We start from the raw sequence: 27,577 nt of genomic DNA, 5'->3' as shown, positions 1-27,577 counted from the left end.
GTTAGTCAAAGGAATCATCCCTCTGGGAGAATAAAGACACATAGCAATGCTGAGAAGAATCGTAGGATTTTAGAGGTGAAAAGACCTCGGAGATGGTTTAGTCCAAAGTCCTCATTTTGCAGATGAGGAAAATGAGGCCAATCTAAGGTTACACAGATGGTTTAATGGCACTGACCAAATTAGAAATACCATCTTCTGGTTCTCAGGCTGCTGCTCTTTTTATTATGCTGTGCTGTGGTCCATTTCGTGACACTTCTGAAAGAGGATGCTCAGAAAGTGTCTCTGCATGACTCACAGCATTTCTAACAGAAATACTGCCAACAATTCTTCCACTAAGAGCTCCCGCTCGCCAGGGATCCTTAGACAGTATAGCGCGCAAACTGTAACAGCTACATAATGCCTCCATTCTCTAGTGACATGGAGGCTTCGCAAGGTAGATTTTTTTTTTTTAATGAAGACTTTAAGCAAGCATCTCATTTGTCTAACCCTCTGTGGCACGTCCCCTGAGACAGAGCCTATAGCCTGTCACACTCAGCAATGTTATCTTTTAGGACAACAGGGAGCTGTTTCAAGATAGTTGGCTTTGTCTGTGTAGACCACGTGCTTTTCTTTTTCCTTTTAGAAATCGGCATGACCTCTCTGGCCCTTTCTGTAACACAGCAATTGAGCAAGGCCTCAATGTAAAAGTTGCATTCACAGCAATAGTCCAAAACGTCACTGAGATGTCACCCCCAGACTTCATTCAATTCCTGTAACAAGTATTTTCCATTCTGCATTCCAGAGGCTGTATTAGACATTGTCCCCTAGTGTTATCAGTTTTGCTAAATGAGCACTATCTCGAACATTACAGATAGCTGGAATCACGGGGAATTTGTAAATTCATGTGGACAAAAAACAGCCATCAAAATAAATGCAATACTATAAAAAATAGTGTGTATAGGAGATTAAAATGAGGTCTCTATTTTCTATCCAATGAACACTCATCTCCGGTTTGGACCAGACTCTCAGATTTAAATTGCTTTGACTGTGCTGCCTTCCCACCACCCCAAAAAGTCACCGTGGCAACAAGTCAATGATATTGCAAACCAGCTCGTTATTGTTCTTTAACATCTATAGGTTACTAGGATGTGTTTTGGGAACATAATCTATCATCTAGGATCTTTTCAGATGTTTTTTATTTATATTTCGCTGTTATTGTTTTCTTACCCACAATAATTACATATATTTTCTCCGGCATGGAGTGCTAAAACTGTGGCCCACTATAGCACACACTCCCTTCGTCCACATCCCCTTGAACAACAGAGGAGGAAGGCTCACTGATATTCACACTCACTCACTTTTGACTTTTTTCTTTATCTAAAGTTGAATGCCTAGGAAACATCTGCACTATTTATAGACTTGATTTCATATAGAATTTCTTTAAAAAACCCAGATATTTCCATGCTGAGAGCACAAGCCTGTTCTAAAAATTAAATACTTTAATTTTGTTACCCCTGAATTTTTACAGTAATGAAAAACCATAATTGTGTTTTTAATCATACTCACACCAGGAAGCTAGCTTTATGGGGCAACACATCTATTTGAATATGTTTCCCTCCAGCTAATAAACCTCTCTTTTTTGTTCTCCATACCTACTAATTAAGAGTAGAATATATAGGTCCAACCACGTGCCATTATTAGAGCAGTAGTCATGAAGCTCTGGTTACAATGTCTTGATTCTGAGTGAGTTCACATTACATTTGATGTGTGTCTCTGTGTGTGTGTTTGCTAACAAGTTTTTATAACCAGATTGAAGCATAGACACATGGGCAATCCTGGAAGCTCTTTCTGCTGCTGCTTTAATAGTGTTTCTCATATTTCCAAATATTTTTAAATGTGCTATTTGATCATTTCAACATGAAAATATGTGTTGGCTATTTTCCATGGTAATCAAAATAAAATTAAAAAGTCAAAAATACAAAGAAAAAAAATTTTTTTTGAGGAAGACTGGCCCTGAGCTAACATCTGTGCCCATCTTCCTTTATTTTATATGTGGGACGCCTGCGGCAGCATGGCTTGACAAGAGGAGCGTAGGTCCACACCTGGGATCCTAACTGGCGAATCCCAGGCCGCCTAAGCAGAACATGCAAACCCAATCACTGCACCACTCGGCTGGCCTCTAAAGAAAAGTTAAAAAAAAAAAAAAAGTGTGATAAAGCCTGAGTCAGTTACTAAGGGGTAAATTAACCTAAATAAATCACTCATAACAGTGAATTTATCTGTTGTCCCAGGCAAAGGAAAGGAGTTGGATTGGGCAAGACAAAGCAGTAACTTTAACTAAGGCCAGAATGTTTAGATACAGCAGGTGGCAAAAAGACAAAACAAAGCAAAACAAAACAAAGTCTGGACAAGAAGAGCAGAAAATAAAGGGAGGAGAAAGGCAGTCCACACTCTAGTAAGGAAGAGATACCTCGTCAACAGCATCTGCCAAACCAGGAGACAAACAGTGGCATGGCAGTGTGGGACTGGCACCGTGAGTCTCTCCTGGTAAAGAAGCAACTGGGAAGTTTGAGAAACATCTTATCCAAGGCTAAAGGCCCAGAGGGGCTTAGCTATGGTCCTCAGTGTAACAGAGCTGACGACACAGCAGGAAGAACTTCAGAGCCCTTCTGGGTGGGAATGTGGTAGGAGAGCAACCAGAAAGAAAAACAGGAAAATGGAAAGAAGGAAAGGAGGGGAGAGAGAGAGCACGAGGGAGGTGAGGAGTTAACCATTCTATTCAATGGGTACATACTGGAATGAGAATAAGTCAAGAGTTGTAAACCTGCTCTCAATACTCGCCATTTCACTTTGTTCTCAATGTTTAAACATTTCTAGTGTTTCAAGATACAGGAATGTGATTATAATTATAGTACACACATATATATCTTTAAATATTTTGCAGATATACATTATTAATTTATTCATATGTTATAGTTTATATATGTGTATGTATATATGTATATCACTTATACCATAGTTTTTGAATAAATAGGAATGTTTTCAGGGTAATTTTTCAGGAAAATTCCCATTTTTATTTTGTTTTTATATTCTAACCTTCATTCTAATCCCCATCCTCCCATCAGACAAGACCACATATATAGTGCTGTTTAATGATGACCATTGTGTGTCCTTCGATTTTTTTTGTTTGTTTTGTCTTGAGGAAGATTGGCCCTGAGCTAACATCTGTGCCAATCTTCCTCTGTTTTATGTGGGATGCTGCCACAAGGTGGCTTGATGAGCTGTAATAGGTCTGTGCCCGGGATCCGAACTTGCGAACCCCAGGTTGTCAAAGCAGGATGCAGGCACTTAACCACCATGCCACTGGGCCAGCCCCTCCTTAGCTGTTTTAGAAAGGAGACTGCTGAATGTGCCATTCTTTAGTCAGAGTGTGACCCTTTGTCTTTTGCTTTCATAGTTCAGCATTTGGAGCTGCTACCTGAACTCTCAGCAAGTCCATGATGACCCCTTCACCTTTGCCTTGTTGATTATACTTAGGTAAAGTTCCTAAGCGGGATAATAAGAGAGATCATCTCTTGAGTCTTTTACAATTATAAGAGAATTAAGGTTATTTTCTGTGTTTTTTTTATTCCCTTGAATGAATCCCTCCTAATCCCATTCATTTGAAAAAATATTTATCAAGTACCATCTCTATGTCAGGATTTGACTAGATACGCAATGCACAAATTCTTCTCTTGTCATCCAGGCTTTCCACCTGTTTATACCAGTGTACTGATGTGAATCTCCTTGTCTCGATAAAAAAAAAAAAAAAAAAAAAAAACAGTGCTTTTCCACTCTATATTTTCCTTTTTAAACCTCTTCTATCTTGTGGAGTCTTCCTTCTGAGCTCTGGTCTCCTGTAGGACTAATTTAGAAAAGAAATACTTTTCGAAAAAAATTAATAAAATGAGTTAAAGTGCTCACTTGTATTTCAAAAACAGCTCCTATACTTAAAAGTGGAATAAACTAAAGATAACACGCATGTCAGAGTGTACGTGCTTCTCATCCTTTGGAAGACCCTTGCGTTGCCACTGTTACTGAGAGAATTATGTACCATCTTTCAGATATGTTGAAGTGGAAAAAAGGTTGAGAACCGGTCCCCTTCGTAGTTCAATGCGAAGTCTTCATGTCAGTTGGGATATCATTTTGACGAAGGCAGCCTTTGGGAGAACTGTTAAAATCATACCTTACTATTTTGCCATAAACAGGGTTGGCAGAATCAGGGTAAAAAAAGTAAGGATAATAAGACAATCAGGTTAAGGCCGTGACTTGATGATACCCCGTTCAACTTCCTTTGGGTGCTCTTCATTCTACAGAAGAAATATAAAGCGCATTGATAGTTAATCTAATGTGCTTTGTCATTAAGTTAACCGGTAAGAGGATTTATATATTTTTTTAATTAAACGCCAAATTAAACATTAAAATCAAAAGAACTAATGTTCATTACTAAGAAATTTGCCTTTTGTCATTACTGAATATAAAAGTTTCTGGAAAGAAGACATGCATCTGTACTGACCTCCACTATGGAATATGAGTGGACGTTTGAACTGAGTAGACAAGCACATTCTTATTTTCAGAAACTGCAATAACCAAGGTAACGCTTCCCTTCATGGTTTTAGACAGAAATGGTAATGGAAATAAGATATCTGAAATACCTGGCACATTTTCATTTGAGCAAATGTTTTATTCTGATAATAGAACGTGCACTTCCCAATGCACTAACAAAACTGTTTCTGAAAAAATATTTTCTAATCAACTAGAATCACTTACATAAATCTCAAGGACTTCATTAGTAAGAGTACCTGTTGAAAATACTTGTTTTTCCATCTCCATTACCAAATAGTATGTCATAATCAATAAGCACTTAGAGTCTGTACTTTGTGGAATAATCCATATTTTTATAGTGAAGTCAGAGTTGCAGTGTGAGTGTACTCCATCTGGGTCTCTTAAGATTCTTCAGAGCCCTTAAAAACTGAACCATTGGCTCAGTCTTCTTGTCCTTTCATATGGCCTTGTTTTGAAGAATGTGTTACATAAGGGAAAGGCAATGCAACTTCTAGTCCTTTCAGATGTTCCAATACCATAATACTATTAATAATATGAGACTTCAGGTAAAAGTTAAGGAGTTTTAGATATTTTCCTTCTCCAAAGAAGAAAATTACCTGGGTAAGGTCCTAAACAGCTAGGCAATTCTCCTAAATTAATTATCATGAGCAAAAAAGGGGGTAGATATATTGGTACAATATTCTCCTTTTCAAATTCAATTCTTTTCAGCTATATATTTTTTTAATTGTTTGTTAGTATATGTAGTTACCCCCATCTCCCTGTTTACCTACCTACCTACTTACCTATTTACCCAACTAAAGATCCATCTCTCTATCTATCCATCTATCCAAATATCCTTCCATCCACCCTTTACTTTGTTGCTCAAAACATATAAGATGAGAAAGAGGAAAGAATGCGCATGTGTAAATGTGTGTGATGATCTGTGTGTATTTATCTAGTATCTATCTATCATGAGACTCTCAGATAAATACATGTAGAGTCACATTTTGTACACTCACAAACATATCTGGCTCTTTATTTTAATTTTTATTACTTACCTGTAGTTATATCATTTTCTCCTCCTCTTTCAGGCAGACAACAACCAAAGCATTAGTCTGACCTGGAATTTGTAAAACTATAGAGGGTTGGGCCAGCCCCAATGCCTAGTGGTTAAAACTCAGTGCGTTCCACTTTGGCAGTCTGGGTTCAGTTCCCAGGAATGGACATCTGCTCTGTTAGCAGCCATGCTGTGCTAGCAGCCCATATACTGAAAAATAGAGGAAGATTGCATGGATGTTAGCTCAGTGTGAATCTTCCTCAGCAAAAAAAAAAAAAAGTATAGTCAGAAAAAAACATAATAAAAAGAATTTCTAGAAAAGTTGGAGTATATTTACTTCAGAGAATATTTTCTGAAAAATTAGTTTAGTGACGTGAGTGTGCTTGCCTTGTTGCAATAGAATTAAGAAAATGTAGCAAAGTATTTAAGACTAGGATAAACACCATTTACTAGCTCTATAACCTTGGGCAAGTCACTTAATCCTTTTGTCCTCAGTTCTATTGTCTGTAAAAGAGGATAACAATGGCAATTATCTGATAGGGTCGTTGTGAAGATTGAGTGTGTTAATATTTATAAGGAGCTTTGAACCATTGTTGGCACACAATGAGCACCCTATACATTAGCTGTTAATTATTGTCTGAAGACCCTTACAGAAACAAGAGCTCATGACAGCGAGAGATTTGCTTTCATTTCATTGCTGTTTCCTAGCACCAAGAATGGTGCTGAAAACATTGAAGGTAGTCAATTAAGTCTTATTTTGAAGAGGCAGTTAGGAACAGTGATCATAAAGACTGACTCCCTGCATTAAAATCCACGCTCCGATACATTAACTGTCTTATTTGAGCAAGTTAACTCTGTTCTTTAGTCCTCAAATCTGTGAAATAGGGACGTGTTGGTTAATTTTATGTGTCAGCTTGACAGGATCACAGAGTGCCCAGCTGTGAGCCTAAACACTATTTCTGGGAGTGTTTGGGAGGATGTTTCCAGATGAGATTAGCATTTAAATTAGTAGAATGAATAAAGCCTATTGCCCTACCTAATGTGGTGGACCTCATCCAATCCATTGAGGGCCTGAATAAAACAAAAAGGTGAAGGAAGGGAGAATTTGCTCACTCTGCCTGTCTCTTTGAGCTGGAACATCAATCTTCTGTGCTCAGACCAGAACTTACCCCCTCGGCTCTCCTGTTCTGGGGCCTGTGGACCCTGAGCGAAATTACACCACCAGCTTTCGTGGTCTGCTAACTTGCAGATGGCAGATCGTGGGAATTCTAAATTCCATAATTTAGAAAGAGAGAAGAAAGATTTATATAGACATATTTTCTGTTGGTTCTGTTTCTCTGGAGAGAAACTAATATAGGGTTAATAATAAAAATCCCTAACTCATACAATTATTGAGAAGATTAAAGGAATTCATAACTTATGTGAAGGCCTGACACATAGTGCTATTGCTTCCACATCACCTGATGTGAAGAGAAATCATTCACATGGTCTTACACGTGAATAAGAGATGTTCCCTGGAGGTGTGCAACTCAACAGCCCTCCTGGGAGTTACATAAGTGTTAACCACCATTGGTACTGCTGAAAAACCAGAAGCCAAGTTAATAAATATTTTATGGCCTGAATGATACTGTTATAAGCCAACTGCAAAGCGTGTTTTATAAATTATTTACGTAGCTATATCATTCTTCAAAAAAGCAATTGAAGCTATCTCTATGAATTTTTTCAGCCTTGTTTGATCCTCTGAATTTTGCTTTATACTATTTGATGTTTTTCCTCTAAAAGAGATGGCCTTTTTTAGCTTTGACTTCCTTTTGGATCTATATTTTTCCCAAGTCCACATATTCCCATGATGCCTTGGTACTTTCCTAACCTCCAAAGTCGAACAGCTTTTTGCTGTGGTATTTTCACAATGCGTTTAACATGGGTGAGTGCACTTCCCTACTCTCTTTGTGCTTTGTCATGTCATATTCTCCACTGCCTACCTCTGCATTGAAAAGTAATATTCCTTTGGAACTTTGCCTTGGGCCTACCCGTATTATTTCATGAGCTTTGAACTTCTTCTTTAGCTACAATTTAGAGTAGATGGCAACATTCTACACGCTAATCTAGATTTCATTCATCCTTGTTTAAAAATGCCAGAATACTCTTGAATAAGCAAATTAGGTACATGTTTTCCTATGGGTTTTGTCAAAATAATGAGTTCACTTCTTGGTTGGTCAACTTTTAAAAAATTGTTAATTAACTGTATTATTAGATCTCAGTACAAAAATATGATTCTGAATCTGATTGATTATAGACCTGGTAGGAGATAATTGCTCTACTTGTCTCCTGACAAGTATACCTCTGTATGTTCTAGTAATATTTTATATTTCCACAAATCTCTTTAGGGATAGACAGAGCTTTAAAATGTCAGCTTATTAAGAAAGATCTATATAAAGAGTTATAACCATTAAAAACTATTGCCATATATAAAAATAAATATTATTAAGGGAATTTTCACTACAGACAATTAACTTATACTAAACTTGAAATGTGGAGAAAAAATATCTCTTTGCGAAGATCATGAAGGAATGTATGCACAAGAAATGGATTGGTTGACTAGCTTTTTCTCTCATATTGATTCATTCTTTCAACAAATATTATGTCTGTTACTTACTAGATATTTGCAAACCATCAGAGGAAAAAAAATCCTGTACTTGAAAAGTTGGCAATCTAGTCTAAGAAGACAGATAATAAATAATAAATAAATTACATAGTATATTAGAAAGAGATAAATTCTATATAAAAGAAAAAATAATAGGACAAGCTGATGGGTATTAAAACGCCCATTTGAAGGGAGGAATTTGCAGTTTAATGGTTAGGACAGACCTCACTGAGACAGTTATAATCGAACAGCAACTTGAGGGAAGGTAAGTTTTACAGCCATAGGAATATTTAGGAGAAGAGAGTTTTAAGAAAAATTGGAACATCCAGTGCACGTTTCCTACATCAGGAGGCTCACCAGCATGTGGAAAGAACAACAAGGAAGGCAGTGGGGCTGCTGCTGAAGGAAGAAGAAGAGAGAAAGAGATGAGGTCAAGGAAGGGGTCAGATCAATGAGGGCCTTTTAGACCAATGTGGTTGGCATTTATTTCAAAAGAAATGAGAAGACACTGTACAGAACTGTGTAGAGGAATTAGATTATCTGACTTTCATTTTAATAAGGTCACTTTAGTTACTCTATTTAGAATAGGTTCGGGTGGTGAGTAAGGAGGTAAGTTTACAAGAGTGAAAGAATACAGATGCTTAAAACCATATTAGTTAAATCCAGGTAAGAAATCATGGTAGCCTGGACCAAGGTGACAGCAGTTGTTTCAGTGAGCCATGATTATATTATGGATGTATATTGAAGGTGGGGCCAGCAGGATTTCCTGATGAATTGGATATGGATTGTAAGATAGAGTTAAGAATGACCCGAATTGGCCGAGAGGACTGGAAAGACAGAGTAGACATCGATTAAGAAAGAGAATATTGTATAGATTCATCGGCTTGCTCAACGTCTCAGAGCTTACACTGTTCCTGTCACCTTAGTGCCATGTTATATGTGGAATGCTAAGATTGGAGACTTTCCCTCTACAGCTATTATGTTTCAGACAAATAGATTAAGTAAAATCTAAAAGTCAAACATATACTTTAAATTTTCCAATTTAAGGTGCTGCTATTGACCCTGTCACTTACGAAGGAGCAGCGTGGCGGATGGATTCAATATTTGAGAAGCAAATCTATATTATCTCAACTTTGATGTGAATCGATATCTTTGTAGGTAGAGTCGCCTAATCAAGAGGAAGAGAAGAGTTTTGTGGGGAGATACTTATTAAAAGAGCACTCAAGAATAAGACAGATAAGCTACAAAGTCATATTTTTTAATTGCTTGGTGAACTGAAGACACAAAATTAAATGACGAAATTCCAGAAAAAGATGAATCCGTCCCAGGGTAAAGAATTTCACGACTATTTTCATCCCTAAGGGCACCTCAGCAGAAGGAGACTTTCTGCCTTAGAAGGGAATAAAAAGAAATCAGCCCAATATTTAAAAAGCTGTTAATAGTCACATGTGTGTCAGAGGGATGAAACAGAATTACAAGGAGTCTCCATCACAAAGCGACTCTGTAGCATTGACCAACTCTTTCACAGAGGGGCTTCCCGGAGTGCAAGGCCATGGGGCAGGGGAGCAGGGCTAAGAGAGCCCATCCAAGGCCTACAGGCCTTTTATCTACGGCACCGCTACAGCTGGCTAGAAGCAGGGCAGCCCAGCAGAGGGAGAGCTTCAGAGGCATAGGAAGCTGGAGTAATAAACGGAATCCCTTAATAATTCACAAAGCCCAGACACCCAGCTCAACTACACATTAGATGAGCTCAGTTCTTCACATAGCCAGGCAGCGAGAGAGAGGAAGGAGCAGGCTTTTCCTGGGAGAGTGTGTATACACATGTAGATTTTACTGGAGAAGGTAAAAGAACAAATTATGACACCACGTCAAACTCTGCAACATAAGAATGAGTCCTTGGAATCAGAAAATACAGAGAATGAAAGTGAGGTTCAAAAGCTTCCTCAGAAACTTGACTTAATGACTGATCTTGATAAATGAAACAACAAACATTAACAGAAGAAAAAATACTTTCCCAAGAAACTGACTGTAGATAAAAGGAATAGTTTAGAGAGAGGAAAAATGTTGCAAATCAGATGAGGAGACATGAGTCATAAGCCTGAAGAGTAGAATACCTCCAAAAAACAATCAAACCAAAGCTTAAAGAAAAGAACAAAGAAGGGGCCAGCTCAGTGGCACAGCGGTTAAGTTTGCACATTCTGCTTCAGTGGCCCGGGGTTCAGCAGTTCACATCCTGGGTGCAGACCTGCACACCACTTGTCAAGCCATGCTGTGGCAGGTGTCCCACATATAAAGTAGAGGAAGATGGGCACAGATGTTAGCTCAGGGCCAGTCTTCCTCAGCAAAAAAGAGGAGGACTGGTGGGAGATGTTAGCTCTGGGTTAATCTTCCTCAAAAAAAAGAAAAGAACAAAAAGTAATTTATTCCTTAAAAATCTTCATTGTTTGGGCCAGCCTGGTGGCACAGCAGTTAAGTGCGCACATTCCTCTTCGGTGGCCCAGGGTCGCTGGCTCAGATCCCAGGTGCGGACATAGCACTGCTTGGCATGCCATGCTGTGGCAGGTATCCCACATATAAAGTAGAGGAAGATGGGCACTATGTTAGCTCAGGGCCAGTCTTCCTCAGCAAAAAGAGGAGGATTGGCAGCAGTTAGCTCAGGGTTAATCTTCCTCTTCAAAAACATCTGCATTGTTGCCCCTGCTAAGAAAATATATGTGATCAATAGCACAGGCTGATCTGAGAAACTAGAGTGACTTAAGAGAAAAGAACACACACAGCAGATCAAAATTAACTGAAGTGGAAGTTGGGTTTGAAATTTTGGAGAGGCAATCCAATTGTGGCATTTGGCAGAGGCCCAAGAGGACCAGGGAATACTCTGAGTTATTAGTAAGAGACAGGTGCAGCTGAGAGGACTTGTGGATCTGGGACTTATGTCCTACATTGACCAGCTAGCACCTCTATTTTTGTTCCTGTTCTTACTCTGGCACGGCAAGAAAGTTCACTCCTGTTTTTGGCTCAACCTAGATCAGCAGGACTCATAATTTGTTACATGCCTTCCATTGATGGAAGAGATGGTCCAGTATCCATAAAAACAGAGTTCAATGAAACTGATGCTAAAGGTGCTTTTAGCAATTTGCATTTTCACTATCTGTCTCTTTACTCCAAAGTGAAGCACTTGACCCAGGCTTCCTTCCTCTATATCATCAGTAAGTTGGAGGCCCATACTGGGAATAGAACAATGGAGGAAACTGATGAAAGGAGGACCTTCCTCGCCCTACCTTCCTCCAGGAAGCATGTGAAAACTGCCCTCCCTTCCTACTGCTTTCTACAGGGGGTTTTTCCTGGCCAACCCCATCCTCCACTAGCGCTGAGAAATGTCTGTCCACCAAAAAGTTCCTTCAACAGCCTTGGCCAAACCCAGGATTTTATTCCCTACCCCATTTCCTAAAAGAATGAGTCCCCTGTTGGGAAGAATTCTTCAGGTGAATCTTCTTCTGAAGATCCGGAATCTGAGCAAGAAACGTTTCTATCACTTTGCATTCTTTTTCTTTTACTTTAACTGCTGAGCAAGAAACGTTTCTATCACTTTGCATTCTTTTTCTTTTACTTTAACTGCTATGAATTAGGTGTTTATACGTTTGCTCAGTCTGAGGCTTGATAGAATTATAATTCTTTGGATAGAATTTTATAGTTAAAGATGATTTATTAATTAAAGTTATTTGAATGGCTTATTTCCAATTTATTGAGCTCCCTTGGTTGGTAAGTATTGTATTATGATGTGATTAAATAGACAAATACGACATAAACTATAATAGGCATTTGACATGAGCACTTAGGCAAATAAATAAATTTCAACTTTGTAGGCCATTTGCATTTCCTAAAAATTTATAAGACAATTGTGGACGTTTCCTGAACTTTACCTAAATAATTTTTATTAGTTAAGAAAAAAACCCGAAAAGACTTGGCGCCTCTGGAAAAACGCTGTAAGGTAAAAACAATTCTTTATTCTTTGAGTGAAATGACAAATTAGAAGAGGTCGATCTGTGTAGAGGCCTCCCTCTGTGTATCAAAAAGCTGATTAGAGGCCTTGAGCCTCAAATAGATTGTCATACCCAGAGGTCTCTACTTCCTTTGGAAAAACTGAAGCTGTAGGGCTCATTTTATTTTATACCTAACTAAACTATTCGACATAGATAGTCGTATTTGCATGTTTCTCTCTCTACCTCTAAGAAATTGAGAACAGAAAAGATTTCAGAGAAAATGCTTTGTGTCCTTTCTTTTGCTTCCTTCTCTCTTTCTGTTCCCACTCTGCGGAAGACCTCTATCTCCCATTTCTCAGGTCAGTTGCAGTGTGCTGATTTGCATTGTAGGTAGACAGTGTGGGGTGATAACTTGCTTTCCAAGTGTTGCAGTCTTGGTCAGGGGCTGCTGCACCCATGCTCTTAACACAGAGAGACAGTCAAGTGAGAGGAGGAAAAACCAAAGGGACAGACCTTTCTCATTTCAGTTCATTGTAATCAGGTCAAACTGAAGTTTCACACTGTGGTTTTCTGTCAAAAAAAGTAAACGTATCTAGTTACCGCAGCCTAGCTAGAGAGTAGCCTTTATTAACTATACAGGTCACAGCAGATTGAGACTTTCGAGTCAGCCCCTTACAGCATGGATATATCTTCTAGGAGGGAGGGAAGAAGTGGGATGGCGCTGTCTGCAGCTCACAAGAAAACAGAGGAGACAGGTATTTCCAACTAGCAGAATGGAAACTGGAAACACTGTGTCAGCCCAGCTCCTCAAGAGAATTGTGGTTTCTTCTGAAGGTAGAAGATATCAACAAAGGGCTGAACAAGTGTGGACAGAGAGCTGAGCAGACAATGAAGAGCAGGCTATGGGAACATTAAGGAGGAAGGTTCAGTCTTCCAGGGAAATGCAATGCTGTTGCATTTGAATCGAATAAAATGTCTGTTTAAAATGTTATATTCTTTAAATCAAAAGGTATTCCTAGAAAATAATGTGGATATCTTTGTAAACGCTTTGTATAAATGTAAGACTGTCTATTAATAAAAGTGGAATTGGGAAGAATTTGAGGGCAAAACTTGAAAATAGAATATGTGTTTTATGACTAAAAGATAAATAAAATATTAAGTTATATACTTAAGCATGTTTTGTTAGAGTTGGATGAACTCTTACCATTTTATTAAAATCATGGAGAGGCTATGTAAAAAAAGAAATGTCAGAGAGGCATTTTTCCACATATCATGACTTACTTTTAATTCAGTCCTAGAAGATATATTATTTATGTTGCCTTCCAGAAGTTACCAAATCTCTGTCGCCTCATTTTTCTAATAGGAAAGTTAAAGATAATATCAAAAGTTGTTGAGCTTGCTTTGCAAGACTGTTCGAAGTATCCATGACAATAATTAAAGCATTTTTTCATGTTTAAAACACTGTAAAATTTAAAGTATAATTGAATTGCAAGGCTTATTGAATATTATGTAAACTATTGGGGAAAATATTTCTTACGATTAGTAGACTACTGAGTTTATTTTTCTTGCTGAAAGAGGTAATGAAAGGAGTCTGAAAATTTTATTTGGCATAATACAAAATAGTTTATAGACTTTTGGGGAATTTATACTATGTACACAAGCTAGCCAAAGGAATGGGCAGAAGGTGCTATCATCTTTCTGATGACGTTTTTTAGTTTGCACTGTTTCTAACCGATTTATTATACTATTTATATGTGTCAGTTATTAGGAAGGAATATTATAATATTCTGGATAATTTAGGTGCAACATCCTATTAATAACTAAAATCCGTATGTATAAAAATGCTCATGGTTAATTGAATGTGGGTTTTCATTTATGGCCTCTTTTCTCTTATAAAAATATCTATCTTTAGTTTAGTTAATGACTAAGGAAAGACGTGAGGCAATGGAGGTTCGAATCTAGATTTTAAAAGCCCTTATATTTAAGTCGATCTCTAATAATCTATTATTTAAGAGATCCAGAAAGAACTGCCGAATAAAAAATACCTCCTCAAATAGCAGTGGACAGAATTCAAAATTGTCTGCTAGAGAAATTTGATTGCATTAAATTATTTTCCCTGAAAAGCTCCAATTAGTGGAAAAAGGCCATCTTAATTAATTATATTAGTCACTCAGCAATATTGAATATCTATCATATTACAAACACAAAGATGACATGATATGACTTCTGTCCTTGAGTTTATGGCGTTGGGAAGATACAGACATTCACAGAAAGACTGCGGTAAGATGTAGTTAGTCCTCTAATTGTTTTCTCAAGAAGAGGATGAACGACATTGCTGCAGGGGTTACAGACTTTCTCACCGAGGTGACGCTGGATCAGAGTTTTGTCTAGGGAAATGGAAAATATGTTCAGAAGCACTGAAGCATGAAAGTTCACATGAAATGTGTTTGAAAAACGGCAGGGAGTTCAGTGTGGCTGAGGCATAGGATTCTTGGTGTGAGTGAAATATATGGCTAAGAAATTTATTTAACCAAACAGACAATGAGAAACCAATAAAGGGGTCAGAGGAAGAGTGATCTGACCGGATTTGCATTTTAGGACATTATTTGGGCAGTGCCGTTGTCTGATTCACTTACCTGATTGGCTGAAGGGACAACAGGCATCCTTTAGACAGGGATATACTGAAAAGCCAAAAGGGAAGCTGCTGTGAGAACAGGAACGCTACTTGGAGGCGGCTGAATGCTTGGAGTAAACAAGAGAGCTCCCAAAAGTCACAGTCAGAAAATGCCTTCCTTAATTCGTAACCTTTCCCCAACGGCATTGTTATATGCCATTGTATATATGTTACAAATGAGTTACAAAGGAGTCTTTCAGGTGTTACTCCCCTTTCCTCACCCCAGATTCACCAATAAGCTCCCTGCCCTTCTCCTGTGCTTGACTATATGGTTCCTCTTTGAGATGAGTGAATTTAACATTCCTGGTTTTCCAGCTGTAAATGAAAGACTGAAAGTCCACTCCCATTTGTATAGCCTGGATGAAGACACCGAGGAGTTGAGGAAACAAATTGGGGAAGAAGGGAATGGGAAAAGGACTGAAGTCTAAAGAAGAAAGGATAAAGATATGAAAAGAGACTTAAATCACAAGTAAAGATCTAGTGAAAGCAAGGGAGCATTCTCCCTCTGCCGCAATGCATTCTAGGTCGGCAAAGATTTAAAAAGTTTGAAGCACTCAGCTGTGGGCTAGAGTGTGAGAAGAGAAACATTCTCACGCCCTTCTGGTAACATTAGCATGAGTGTTGAATGTTAATCCTCTCAGTTCATGGGAATCCTGTGTGTTTCTACTACAAAAATTAAACAGACAAATTGATAGGAAAGCTGGGTTTAGATGGTTCTTAGAGACAGGAGTGATGTTCTGTCAGCGCTTCTAAGGTGTATCATTCTTAACAACATCGTTATTATTTGTGGTTTATATTTTTTTGATTCCAACATGCTTACTCATGTAGTTCTCTTTATCAGGAGTGTCCTTTCATTTGTGTGTATGTAATAGCCATCTACAATTACAGCTAATATATTCTCTTGTCACTTAATATTTTTCATTTTGTATAATTTTTACACATACATCTTATTCCCTCAACTATATGGTCAACTCTTTGAGCCCTAGAAATTAATTTTAGACATTTTAGAATCACTCTATTTCTAACATAGTGCTTCACGTAAATTTATGATCAGTAGCTATAATTTGAATAAATCATCACTCTTACCACAAACATTATTGAGAATTGTTATGTAGAACATGCTAGTAGGCACTGATGAAAATGAAACATATGCAGATCTTTTAACAAAAACTTAGTGAACACCTCTTGCTTTCCAATAATGTAGAAGACTCCAGGAATACAATTGTGCGCCAAAATAAACAGGGTCTCATTTATGTCCTAAAAGATCAGAAAGATGTTAAATAATTATACTAGTTAAAATATAATTAAAAATTGAGATAAGAGATCTGAAGGGAAGAAACACAGTTGTTTCTTGTAGTTTTGAGTTCTAAATTTTCTAGCAAAAAACCCTCGAAACCAGGGTTTTTTTTTCCCTTGAATATACACTAAATACATTTCTCTAGAAATAATCTTTTCAACCACAGAGGGAACTCTACTCCACTTCTGGAGCCTCCTGTGAATCCACATGCACCTGCGGTTTAGGCGCACCTATCAGATGGACGCCCAATGTGTTTTTGACTGTGAAACGGGGGACTAGACCCTCTTTGTCTGTTCCACTTTTCTCTGGATGACTACTGCCCAGGGAGCACTCGGCTTCGGTGTCCCAGATGAGCCTACACAGTATCCTTCGTTCAGCTAAGGCAGCCACGCTCAACTGAAGCACAGCATCCAGCCTTTCCAGTTTGAAATGTTGGAAGATCATTAATTTGCCATTTGCTCATCTCATCTATAATGAAGGAAATTTTCGAGACTAAGCTCATGATTTCCAGCATTGTAGGCATCAAACTTCCTTGTCAACGTTTAAGTTTAAAAAAAGTCACCATAGCTAATCATCTTCTTTTACAAGTCAGTTTAAACAGGTGGGCATTCGCATGTGTAGGCTGAACTACGCAGGCATGGAACTGACAGCCTTCCTAGTTCCCCAGAGATCTTACACATTGCTTGGCTGACTCTGCAACTCCGGTGAAGTGTAGCCGGACTCCAGGAAAAGAAATACAGCGGACATTTTGCCTCTTACCTTAGCTGCGGTTTGCATTTCAGCACTCAGTTTACAGAGATGAAATCTATAACTCTGCAAGCAGTGCTTGCACAAATGAAAGATAAATTTTTCTTCTAGATAGGACAGATCCGTGAGACACATAAAATATTAATGATGAAAGCTTTGGGAATTAGATATATCCCTGACTATAGGTTTCTCTTGACAGTGAAGCACTGTCAGTTTAACCCATTTTTTTCTCTGTAAGATTCCCATCAAGAAAGACATGAAGGGAAAAGAATGCATGATTTAAGATTCAGATGAGCACGGAGTTTTTGAGAAAGGTAGTTTTTCTGTCTTTCATTTTCTTTCATGCTTTGTATTCCTTATCTGCCGTAAATTTCACTGAGTGAAGTAATGTGGTCGATTTGATTCTTAAAGCTTCTCATGTGCTCATAAAGGAAATGGCTTGGGACTAATACAGAAAGTACACATTTCTTATTATTTAATTTAACATACAATATAGTAATAGATGACATTTATGTGATTGAGCAATTCATTCATCCAGAAATTAGGGATGTACTGAATGTGTATTCAAATATATGTCATTAATGAAGGACTGTCTATTCTTCAGACAGTTGATGTACAGTGATTTTTCGCTTGCTGAGATTTTTATCTTGAAAATCCTTCCATAACCATTAAATGTGTATAATTATTTCCAGGTTTATTATCTCCTTGTAGAATGCTTAGTCACTTACCATAACTCTGAGATTTTTTCCTATATGTGTTTTCATTTTATAAGATATAAAATTTACATTTATTTTAAAGATGATAGAAATGTATCATTCTCTTATTATGGCAACATGAGTACTTATATTATATATTTATAAACATATTTATATATTACATATTTAAGTATCTATAATATTAAATATTTGAAGTTTGAATATTGGAAATTTTTTGAAAATAATAAAGTAATTCTATCAATTACTTTTTTATGCTAACAATTATTTGTAGCGTGATTCAAAATATTTTTAATCATGCTAAAGAACAGAAGTCTTTAAAATTAACCATTGTTCATAGTAATGCTTCAGAAAGAAGACAGTGACCCCAAAATGAAAGTAAATACAACTAAATCATATCTAAGTTGTCACATTGAAAATGCCACTTAATATAAAATAATAATCAGAAAAAAGTAAACATGGGACCAGGCCCGTGGCCTAGTGGATTAGTTTGGGGTGCTCTGCTTCAGTGGCCCCGGTTCGGTTCCTGGGCAAGGACCTACACTGCTTGTTGACAGCCATGCCATGGCAGTGACACACATACAAAGCAGAGGACCACTGGCACAGATGTTAGCTCAGGGTGAATCTTCCTCAGAAAAAAAAAAAGAAAAACTAAACTCTCTTTTTCATTCATTCCCTTTATATCTCTACCTAAATGGGACAGATTCTTATAATAGTAATTTTATTTTTACATCAAAATAATATTTCTAAAAAGAAAATATATGATAATGCAATCAGAGAAAATTATCTTTGTTTAATTACCTTTTATTAATTGAAAATCTTGTCTCCTGTATACCTCTTCTCAGGTACCCCTCTAAGATATTTTTGCTCAATATTATATAAGCAATTATCAGGAAAATATAATCCTTAAAAATCACTAGTGTAGGGGCCAGCCCAGTGGCGCAGTGGTTAAGTTCGCACCTTCTGCTTCGGCGGCCTGGGACATGGCACTGCTTGGCAAGCCATGCTGTGGTGGGCCTCCCACATATAAAGTAGAAGAAGATGGGCGTGGATGTTAGCTCAAGGCCAGTCTTCCTCAGCAAAAAAGAGGAGAACTGGCAGCAGTTAGCTCAGGGCTAATCTTCCTCAAAAAAAAAAAAATCACTGATGTATTCCTAAGGTCTTGTGTTTAAGTTTTTTAGTGTGCGTTTAAGTTTCCAGTTGTTGATATGCACACAAGAACAAATCAGCAGATTCCATTTGGTTAACCAGTCTTGTAGAAAATTAATCAATTCTTATTGCAAAAAATCAGATTTGTTGTTAAAACATCTTGAAATATATTTAAGGTCACACCACTAGTAAGTGGAAAGAGTCAGCAGACATAGTCCATTACAAGACACCTGGTCTTGAAGGATGTTATAATGTTCTGAAAGCCAATACAGTTCTTTCATGATTTCCTGATCATCTGATTACCACCTTTAGTGTCTGGACACCCTGTATCAGTATGTTGGATCCATAAGTTTGGAAACATAAACTTTACAACTGGAAGGTGCTGCTGTGACCAGACACAAAATGCTTGCCCAAAATTCCGCTCATCCTGCTACACCCTTTTGCCTACAGAAATTCCCGGAATCTCCAGCTAGGCCTCCTTCAAGCCTGTCTCCTTTCTGATTGTAAGCCCTGGCCTCAACGTGCTGAGATATAGCTGATTAGCTGTAAGGGTAATAGCTTCATGTTGAGAAATGGTTTATTTGAAATGAGAATCTGAAAATGACTACTATTTTAAAACATAAATCTCCGATGACAAATATTTTTGCCAAATGTGGAAGCTACAGAAGAAAAAATTGCAGGAAAATTACGGAAATCTCAGCAAGGGTGTTTTTGACCACAGAAGCTGACCACAGCACATCTAAGTAGAAATGAACAAAGCTGATGGAGATGCCAGGAGAAGCAGAGAAATGTGTGCCTCAAGAGCATATGAATTTTCACAATTAACCATTGCCTAAAAGAATAAACATTGACCTACTATCAAACTCCAGAAAATCAAGTTTTTGGTTCCTCAAATGTGCCTAAATAGCCCAGAGAAGCGCTGAACTTTTAAAAACATAAATAGTACTTTTAAGTACAATGGAGAAAAGTAATGCAAAATAACAATGTATTTATTCCTCAAACTATCTCTGCTTAAAGAACACACACACGATTTTAAAGACATCTTTAGAGACTTTTCTTCGTGTATTCATCGTGTTGTAGCTGCATGGTTTTCTTCTAAATACCTTTGTTAATATAGTCTGGCAGACATTCAATAGCAAACTGTGTTCCAGGCAACGAATTTATAATGTAGCAGAAACAATCTTTGGAACATTGTAAGCCTTTATATATGATGGAAAAATCAATAACATGTATAAACATGTAACAAATTAGCCTCTGCACTGTTTAGGTGAAGGACAGCTGGGTAATACGGACTGAAGTTTCTTTCTAAGGGCAAATAATTCTGTGCTTAAGTGGAATATTATAAAATATATCTAACTTATTTGCTAGCACAGATAAAATCAATGGTGATGTTAAAAGATAAATATTTGCATTGTCGACGAAAATAATCCATAACCAATCTATAAATGAAAATTTGGGAGAGTTTATTCTGAGCTGAAATCTGAGGACCATGGCCCGGGGCCTTTCTTCCCAAAGGAAGAAAGGGCACTGAAGATGTGGGGTGCACAGAGTGGTTATATACCCCCAGAGAGGATGTTTCACATAGGATTAAAATGTCCCTTTTACAATAGTCGCAAGACTGCTCTGTCAGCACAGCGATTGATGGACACAGCAGGGCGGCAGGTCAGCTGTCTTGAGCTGGGTGGTCACAGGTGAGCACCGCAGTCAGTTCCTAGCCTAAGGAAAGCTGCTTAATCTTTAAGGAAATGCCAACATTGGGAGGGGGAGGGAAGTTGCATCTTTATCTCAAGGACTTTGTTCTTGCCATAGGGAATATCTAAAGCAGATATACAATGCGTGCTCAATGTCCACAGTCAGGCTCTTTTGGAAAAAACAAAGTCAGGCTGAATTAGGCTTATACCAAATGTCTTCCTCATGTACTCCAGTATATCCTATTGCATGCCATTTTTATTTGTCAACATATATCTTTATATTACATAATATATACTTCAAATGTTTAATTTACCTACTTTTAATGAATAATTTAATATAAAAGGATGTTGTGTAATATACACATATAAAATAAAATATGTTAAAATATTTATTCTATATTTTTCTGTAAATTTAGAAAACTTTAATAAATATAAGTATAATGCAATTGTGTGGGAATAGTAAATTATCTAGAATACTTTTTATTTTACTTTTATCAATAGTAAACCAAAGAATTGTATTAATAATGTTGGACTTTCTTTTTTCCAGTGTATCAACACTTTCTGTACAGGACAGATTATGACAGCTTCTTTCTTAAGGTGAGATTGGGTTTCATTCACAGTGGAATTCTGAGGGTCATTCACCTTTTCATATATTATCAAAGATATTCCATTAGTCAAATATTCTTGGGGTAGCTACTCATGCCTAAATTGAGGTTATGTGCTCATTAGTTTTATGTACACAAGTTCTATTTGTACAACAGGACTGCTTTAACAGTGAACTCTAGAGGATGTTTATTGGAAATTTCTGAGTTCTTCAAAGCATGTAACTTGCTATTTTGATTAAAACTTGGAAATTTATTGATGCTAGAAGAAAAAATACATCATAGAACAAAAATAAAGTATACTGATACAACTAATACAATTAAGGTATCTCCCAGAGTGAATGTACATGTACACACAAACACACACAAGCATGTTAATATCTTTAACTTCCTCCTAACATATAAGTATACTAGATTGTCTTAATTCTCGTGAGCCATCCAGACTTTTGTGTTTATGTTGTGGGTATTTTGGCTTTACTATTCCGAGAGTTAGAAATTATTATTATTGTATTATAAATTACTATTAGATTTTCTTACATATTTACCACTTGTTTTTACCATTTCTTCTTATAACCTTCCACCTTATTTATCTGCTTGAATTATGTTCTTATGACTTTCCTCTGGTGAAGATTTTGCAGTTTTTCTTTGTCTGAAAGTATTTGTATTTTCTTCTCATTCTAGAAAATTAATTTCCCTGGATTGTGAGTCTAGGTTGTGAGCAATTTTTCTGATACCATTGAAGATTTTATTCTAATGTTTTCTGGATTCCATTTATTAGTGGAAGGTCAGTTGTGTCTGGTTGCTATATCTGTGTGGGTAATTTGCTATTTCTCTTTGGCTGCTGTTAAAATCTCTCGATCTTTGTTGTTCTGAAGCTGGCTATGATGTATCTAGGAATAATTTTTATGTATCCCACTTTAAATTTGTTGGCCTCCCTGAATTCCAGGATAGATGTTTTTCAGAAATTCTGGAACTCCTCGTTTTCTCCTTTAATGTGACTTCTTCCATTTTTCTCTATCTTTTAGGTCTCAATTTTTTTCAAATCATTTCCTAGTTTCGTAATGCCATGGTCTTTAAATCTATGTGCAGTTCACTGATTTGATCTGCATTTATGACTTATTTTAAATTAATCTCCTTTTATTCTTTTAAATTTTATATTTTTGCTAAGAAATTCCAGAGTCTTTTACAAATGTAATAATCTCCTCTTTCTTGTTCTTATGTTCAATCCAAGCCTCTATTTTAGTTTTGTGATTCTGATTGCACTCTGCAGTTCCTGCTTGTTGTATCTCCTGAAATCTTATTTTCCTTATGTGTTTTTGTTTTTGACTCTGATCTCACGTATGTGGAATGTTATTGATGAGAATTCTTTAAGGCCCAACTTCGAGTTCCATTCTTAGAATATTCACTTCTACAGGGGGCACTATCCACCCAGGACCACTTTTAAAATAAGTGCTTTGTTTTAGGTTTTTGACCAAATACATAGCATGAGTTCGGATTTCAGATCTGTGGTGAAGACCAACTTACTCTCTCTCTCTCTCTTTTTAATTTAATCCAGCCAACACTAAAGACAAGACTGTATATTTCCTTTTCTGCCTTTTATGCCCATGAGGTTTATTTTTCATTTTATGGAGGAGATCTTCTGTTGTACATTTCACTCTCTTACCCATGAAGCAGTCAAAAGGGCAGCTGAAGCTTTCCAAGGATGGCTGGAAGTTCTCATGAGGAAAGCTAGGTTCAATGATTACTTTTTAGGGTTCCTGCTTTTACTTTGATCTTAGTCCTTGCAAATTTCTCTTTCATGTCAGATCAAAGATTCTTAAAAGGTACTTACATATGTGTATATACACAATTTTATTTTAATTGTTTTTATCTTTTCATCAGAAAGTTTACTCTGACTCTATAGATCCAATATACTGGCTTCAAGAAGAGCTCAAGTGTTTGGCTTTATAAAGATGCTAATACTTAATTCTTTACATTTTGCACTTAGTGTAAACAGTGATATTTTTCTCTTTTGACTCAACTCAAATAACTGACATCTGCTAAAATTTTAATTCAAACTAATTTCCTAACTCTGCATGGCTCAACCTTTTCCTTCCATAATTCTGATAGGCTTCTGTTCCTTCCTTCTCTTCCCTGAAGCAAGGATTTTATCACATTAATCTTACTAAACCATTAAGCCCTGTCAACAGAGAAAATGGGTATAGTTTTTGTTTGATTCTGCTTTTGAAGAAAATTAAAAAAGCATAACTTGTGTTCTTCTTCTAATCTTTTAGACTCCCTGAACACACGATATTAATATTATAGCCTCTGGGATTCTTGTAATTATCATCAACGCTTACTGTTTGACTAAGTGGGCAATTCATAAAATGACCAGTCAGGCTCTCTAATGAAGTTACCCATATGGTGGTTGGAAAATGGGGCTAAAACTGGACAGGACACATACACAAGTCTTTTCTTCTCTTTACTCACGTGAAAGATGTGTATACCAAGCAGCTGTTGTTGGCATTTTCTGGTGTAAACATTTCAAAAGTTTCTGTTTACTCTCTTTGGGAGGCTGGCATTTTCACATTGGTTTAAATCAGCTAGACTTATTTGTAGAAAATAGTATTACAATGCTCATGTACCATGTTTTTTAACATAAATCTTTTTTTTAACTTTAAAATACATCACATGCTATTTCCCTGTTTTGGTTTTTTCTTTTTAGATAATGTGAAAATGCCATTACAGAGACATTCAATTTATAGCAAGCTGTCTTTGAGGGATGGAGGAGCAGATTTTCAAACATAAATTTCAATCCATCAATACTGAGTTTATTTTCATAAGCTGTTTTATTTTTCAATTTTTATTTTTCAACAGTGTCCAATAGCAATTAGAATTCACAGTAATTTGTGTTTTCCCAAATATTTGTAGTGTACGTGGTTCATTTTTCCTTTCAATGCATTGAGGGAAGGGCTCTTAAATTACATTTTCTACTTCCTGCATTTCCTCTGCTCTAGCTACCTGAGGCTAAGCCAAAGAGATAATATCAAAGTACTAAGCAGAAGAAGCTATTTTATTCAAATGCAGTTGAATTAGCCAGCTTATATGAGATATTTTAGTGAGCTGTTGTGCATTGTAGTATGCAATATTAGCCCACAGAAAATTTTAAGCCCATAATCCTTTCATCACAGCAGATATGTGATCCCATATTACCTGTCTGTCCTTTTTGATAAATATGGACTCCTCAAGAATTGAGTAATCATTTTCTTGCTTTTTACTTCATCTCTTTACATAATGTCAGAGTAGTGAGACATTTTCAGTTCACAATGCCTTAGGTTTGGGCTGGTCCCGGTAACCTATTGGTTAAGTTCAGCATTCTCCACTTTAGTGGCCCGAGTTAGGTTCCCAAGAGTGGACCTACATCACTGGCCTGCCAGTGGCCATGCTGTGGTGGCAACTCACATACAAAAAAATGGAGGAAGATTGGCAGTGGATGGTAGCTCAGGGAGAATCTTCCTCACAAAAAATTTTAAAAGCCTTAATTTTAATCTTAGTATAATAAAATGTGAGCAACTTCACCTCCCCAAGTGCACGATTATCACAACTCCAGTGGAGTTCTTCAGCCTCAAGCTAAATTTAGTGGAAGCTTGAAGGGATACTCTTAGTTAAAATTCTCAGCTTCCATATTTATGTGTTTCACAGAATTTACTGCTTTGTATAAAATCAGCAAGTAAATATTTGTATACGAATTAGATAAATCAATATTTCTACAGTGTTTTAGAAAAAGAATAAGCCCCATTTTTCAAATTTAAAAGGATAAGGCTGAAAATGACTCACTATTACTCAAGAAATGAAAGTATATCCACGGTCTACGGATTTCAAGTCCTTGGAACTGCATGATATGCTAGGGCAATTAGGTCATGAAGGACAAAGCATAGTGATTTTTACTTGAGGAAGAAGTGCTATTCTCATAACGCAGAAATAAAAATGTAGCATTTCTCAGACTTTTTGTTCTCAGGGTCCTTTACTTTCTTAGAAATTATTGAGGGGCTGGTCTGTTGGCACAGCAGTTAAGTTCCCTCGCTCCACTTCTTGACTGCCCGGAGTTCACTGGCTCGGATCCCGAGTGCGGACATGGCATAGCTTGGCAAAAGCCATGCTGTGGTAGGCGTCCCACATATAAAGTAGAGAAAGATGGGCATGGATGTTAGCTCAGGGCCAGTCTTCCTCAGCAGAAACAGGAGGATTGGCAGTAGTTAGCTCAGGGCTAATCTTCCTCAAAAAAAAAAATTGTTGAGGACTCCAAATAGGTTTGTTTATGTGGGTTTTATATTGATATTTACTGTAGTAAAAATTAAAATATAAATTTTAAGATATTTGTCATTTCCTTTATCATTACAAATAGGGACATTATTTATAAACAACATTTTTGTTTATTTATTTATTTATTTTTCCTGCTTTTTCTCCCCAAATCCTTCCAGTACATAGTTGTATATTTTTAGTTGTGGGTCCTTCAAGTTGTGGGATGTGGGATGCCACCTCAGCATGGCCTGATGAGTGGTGCGATGTCCACACCCAGGATTTGAATTGGAGAAACCCTGGGCCGCCGAAGTGGAGCACATGAACTTAACCACTTGTCCACAGGGCTGGCCCCCCATTTTTTTTAATAACAGCTAACTTTGTTTTTGTGAAGATTGGCACCTGAGCTAACATCTGTTGCCAATCTATTTTTTTCTTTTTCTTCTTCTCCCCAAAGACCCCCCAGTACATAGTTGTATATTCTAGTTGTAGGTCCTTCTGCCTCTGCTGTGTGGGATGCTGCCTCAGCATGGCTTGATGAGCAGTGCCATGTCTGCGCCCAGGATCTGAACTAGCGAAAGCCTGGGCCACTGAAGTGGAGCATGGGAACTTAACCACTCGGCCACGGGGCCAGCCCTAAATAATGCTTTTTATTAAAAAATAACATTTTCTAATCAAAGCAAAATTCACTGTAAAGAGTAGCATTGTTTTACATTTTGGCTAATCTCTTTCTGTCTCAATAGAAGACTGCTGGATTCTCATATTTGCTTCTGTATTCACCCCGTCTTGATATTGAACATTATGATGCCTTTGGAAAACCGCACTGTACACTCTTGACAGAATGAGAATTAAAAGACAAATAATGTTTTAATATAATTACAAAAGTAGTTTTGATATTGCAGATCATCAGAAAAGGTGCCGGAGGTCCCCAGGCGACCCCGGACCACACTTTGAAAACTGCTGACTTAGTGGCTTAAATCAACAAGATTTTTCTCCCTGGGAGTCTTCAGGTCACCTGGGCAATTGTGCCCATCTGGGCTGGGCTAGACTAGCTTGGCCTTTGCCCGTGGCAGTGAGGGTTCCAGGAGGGAGAGCTGAAGCACAAAAGGTCTCTTGAGTTCTAGGCTTAGAATAGCGCACTATTAATTCTACAGCTTTCTTTTGGCCAAAATACATTAAAAAGTCAACTTATATCACATGGGAAACAGACTCCACTTCTCTTGATAGGAGAAATCACGAAGTCACACTGAAAAGGGGATACATACAAGGAAGGGTGAAGAATTTGGGACATTTCTGCAGTCAGTCAACCATAGCATCCTAGATTACCAACAAATACACAATGTAAAAGTAATTCTTTGCCTCATTTACAGTTGATTTAACTCTGCTATACATACTGTAGAAATCGGCAAGAGGCATTTAGAATAGTACTGCCATCTGAAATTCATTTGTTCTGGCCCTACGCTGTAAAGGCTCAAGTATAATGAGGGCCTCAGATATAACTAGGGTCTGAGAGATGGGCTCACACTAAATAAAATACAGAACACATTGAAATGGAAGACAATGTTGCTAATTTCTTAATTGACAATAAGAAATATAAATATTATTCAAGCTGAAAATACATGTATGGGCATAATCAGTAAAATTTCTCACTGTAGCCATGTTACAGAACCTGAAGTGAGTTCACTCACCCGTTGCACAGCAAGCCAATCTCTGACATCAGGTGTGGTGGAAGAAAGTAGGAATTTTATTTTTGCACAGCACTGAGCAAGGAGAGAGGGCAGCTAACGCTGAAATCCCAAACTCCCCAAACAGCTAAAAGGAAGGGTTTTTATTTGGGGTTTAGGTAGGGGAGGGGGAGCACATGGCCTTGCTGGTCGGAGCTTTCCCACCAGCCTGTCCTTGGCCTTGAGACACTTGCAGAGAGGAGGAAGCCTGTGACCTTGCTGGTCAGCAGCTTTCCCACCAGCCCGTATCTCTTTGCCGGAGGAGATAGTCCAGGTGCTCGTCCTTGACGGTGTCTGTCTTCATAGAGGATAGTGGATTCTGAAGCCAGGAAGCCAGAAAGTTAGCAGGGAATGAGTATTTTGGTTTTAACCTCATATACGATGGGTTTAATGTGGGGAAATTGATATCAGGGTCGGTATCAGTCAAGTAATACAAAGCACATGGTGGATATGCCATG

General features: G+C 37.4%; 1 protein-coding gene across 11 annotated transcripts in view; it reads left to right on the top strand.

The window, feature by feature from the left end:
- Nucleotides 1-27,577, top strand: part of MGAT4C (MGAT4 family member C) — a 693,471-nt gene that overhangs the window by 628,405 nt on the left and 37,489 nt on the right. For all 11 annotated transcript variants that reach the window (XM_070254603.1, XM_070254602.1, XM_070254597.1 and 8 more), the window contains one exon: nucleotides 21,063-21,112. The gene's annotated coding sequence lies outside the window, so the exon portion shown is untranslated. The remainder of the gene's footprint in view (nucleotides 1-21,062; nucleotides 21,113-27,577) is intronic.

Source organism: Equus caballus, chromosome 28 (genome assembly GCF_041296265.1).
Source record: "Equus caballus isolate H_3958 breed thoroughbred chromosome 28, TB-T2T, whole genome shotgun sequence".
Taxonomy (NCBI): domain Eukaryota; kingdom Metazoa; phylum Chordata; class Mammalia; order Perissodactyla; family Equidae; genus Equus; species Equus caballus.
The sequence above is the reverse complement of the archived record's forward strand: the minus strand, read 5'-3'. Positions and strand labels throughout refer to the sequence as shown.